Source organism: Magnolia sinica, chromosome 1 (genome assembly GCF_029962835.1).
Source record: "Magnolia sinica isolate HGM2019 chromosome 1, MsV1, whole genome shotgun sequence".
In the NCBI taxonomy this organism is placed as follows: domain Eukaryota; kingdom Viridiplantae; phylum Streptophyta; class Magnoliopsida; order Magnoliales; family Magnoliaceae; genus Magnolia; species Magnolia sinica.
The window spans coordinates 62,732,225-62,735,334 of NC_080573.1; the positions used below are offsets into that span (position 1 = coordinate 62,732,225).

The 3,110-nt window shown below is 43.4% G+C and overlaps 1 non-coding gene across 1 annotated transcript; it reads right to left on the reverse strand.

Moving 5' to 3' along the window:
* Nucleotides 1-2,341: 2,341 nt before the first annotated feature.
* On the reverse strand, nucleotides 2,342-2,448 carry LOC131221729 (small nucleolar RNA R71). The gene has a single exon (XR_009159549.1). It is a non-coding gene; the product is annotated as a small nucleolar RNA R71 (small nucleolar RNA).
* Nucleotides 2,449-3,110: the final 662 nt, after the last annotated feature.

Here is a 3,110-nt window from a genome sequence, read left to right on the forward strand (position 1 = left end):
ATGCTCAGATCAACTTCATTTTTTGGCTTAACGCCTAAAATGATCTAGGGAATGAGATGGACGACATGGATTGGATCAATGGATTAGTGGTGGGGCCTGTGTGAGCGGTCCACTTCAAGTGTTAAATCAAAGTGACACATTTTTTTTTTACAGCGTCCAGCGTCAGGGACGCTGGACGGTCTAAGCACACAAATATCTAAGGTGGGCCCTGCTCAGGTGGGCCACCACATGCTTAAATGGTGTGGGTATAATAATTATAAGGTGGGCTTCACTTGAAGATGGTTTGGATAAAATACATGTCTCATGGTGGGGTCCATTCAAGTGGGCCACACAATCATATCAAGATCTTAAAAAAAGAAATGAAAAAGATAGGGAGAGAGAGATAGAGAGTGGGACACGCGTGATGGAGGGACCCCGGCACTATGGGCCCTCCCTTGCACCAAATCATACATCAAGTGGGTCCCATTACATGTGGGCCCATTAAATTGAAATCCAACGGTGGAGATCCCTTCTCCACTAAAATAGACGGTCTAGATGACCCTAAGTATGCAAGGAAAATAAACATCATGATGGGGTCCATGGAGAATGGCCCCATCATGGAATGATCATGATGATCCAAGTGGGCTATCAGCCACATCTTAGGGTCCAAAGTGAGATCCAAACCATTGATCGGTTAGCCCCACTTGGCCTATCTTAAAAACATTAAGAACTACCCTATCAAAGCACCCACCGCTTGATCTTCTTGCTCCCTTGGCTTCCTTAGCTCCTTGTGCTTCTCTTTGATGGAGGAAGATGAGAAATGGATGGCTAGGATGGGAGATCTAGGGATGGAAAGGTGGGCCTCACATATGCATTTTTCTCTCCATGGAATGGCTTGGATGTGAGGAGCTCTTGGGTTGCTTGGATTGATTTGAAAATGAAGGAGAGAGAGAGTTGTAAAGAGAGATGGGTGATGTGTGATGGAGTGATGGATGGGAGAGAGAGGGATGGGTGTGTAAGAGACTTTTTGACTTTAGGGGTTTTTGGTGTAAGAAAGGTATGGGCTTGTAAGATCTTTTTGACTTTTGGGGCTTGCTTGGGAAAGGGTGAAAGGTGATGTGTACTTGACATGATGGGATTGATGGGTTGATGTGACATCTTATAGAGATTCTCTCAAAATCCGCACGCGCGGCGTTTTCCTCGCACTGAACGCTGGCCCACGTCTCCTGACCAGAGCATCGCATCAGCGCGCAAGTCGGGGTATCAGAACCACGGTGACTACGCGGTCGCTAAGGTACAAGTCCTGGGTTGAGTCAATTCAGGTTGACGACATGTGAATCAGGGTCGCGCACAAATACCGGTTAAGGGTCGAAGGTTGCCGGAATTCGACCGGGAAGACCGCGGAAGTCTATGGAATGGTACGGTCTAGGATACGGGGCTTACACATTTCCTCCAATTACGCGAAAGTGTGTAACTCATGTTTTCTCCCCTCAAAAGGTGGCACAACTCATCTTTTCTCCCCTCAAAAGGTGGCACAACTCATCTTTTCTCCCCTTAAAAGGTGGCACAACTCATATTTCTTTCACAAATAGTAGCACACAACAACTCCTCTCCTTGAGTTGCACGGGGGCGTGAAACTCCCGAGCACAACGCTCTCTCTCCATGCTCTCCTTACTCCAACCTCTCAAATGAGGAATGTGAGGGGGTATTTATAGGCCTCTTAGGCTCCTCCCTTCCTTAAACAGTGGTGATCACCATCACTTCTTCCTTCACACAATATCCAACCTCCTTTCTTAAACAATTGTGTTTACCATGCTCTCCCTTAAATAGCGGTGACCACCCACTTCTTCCTTCACATAAGACAACTTCCATCCCTTATTCTTGCCAAATGACGCCGATCACCCCTCCATATCAAATGATGCCCATCCATTCTTCTACATCAGATGACTCATATCCATTCCTCTGCCTCAGATGACGTCCATCCATTCTTCTACATCAGAATGTGGAGCATACAACCTCTTTTAACATTGAGCAACGCTTCATAAGTCTTTTATACTTGTTATGGGCACGTAACCCAGGGAAGGATCTGCCAAATGGAATTCCCTTGCTGATGTAATAAGTATGAGATGAGATTGGAATATTTTTTGTGCCTAAACAACACTTAAAGGAGTTTGATGAGATCATAGCCACTCTATATTTTCTTAACGTGCCTGATGACACGGTCATGTTGAAACTCTTTCCCTTTTCTTTGAAAGAGAAAGCTAAGACATGGTTATATTCACTGCATCCTTAATCTATTGGTAGATGGAATGACATAACAAGGGAGTTCATAAAGAAAAATTTCCCATACTATAAGACGAACACCCTTAGAAAGTCGATCATTAACTTCGCACAAAAGGAAGATGAAACATTCTTCCAATGTTGGGAGCGGTTCAAGGATTTTGTCAGTTCATTCCCACAACACGGTTTAAATCGTGGTGCATCACGAACTTTTTCTATGATGGACTGACATCTCCCATGCACCAATTAGTCGAGACGATGTGTAATGGGGAATTCATGAACAAAAGTGTTGATGATGCGTGGGACTACTTTGATAAGCTTGCTGAAAACACACAATCATGGGACATCTCCCCAAAACCAAGCACCATGTCTAGGCCAACTCAATCCAAGGAAAGGGATGGAATGTATCTCCTGAAAGAGAACGATGATATCAGTGATAAAGTGTCTAATCTTAATAGGAAACTCAAAGCCATGGAATTAAAGAAGGATAGGGTTAAGGAAATTGTTTGCGGTATTTATGCTTGCAACATTCACACAACTGAAAATTGTTCAACGATACATACCTTTTAAGAGGTGTTGAATGAGCAATCCAATGTCATGAACAATTATCAAAGACCTTTCAATGGACCTACCTCCAATATATACAATCCTAGTTGGAGAAATCATCCAAACTTCAGTTGGAGGAATGGACAAACTGCTACCCCTCAAAGTTTCTTTAATTAAATTCCACATCAAGAAAAACCTTAAGAGGACCTGGTTCTAAAACAACTTCAAAAGTAAAAAAATTTCAATCATGGTATATTACAAGCCTTTCAAGACCTCATAAAGGTCATACAAGGACTTGATATTAA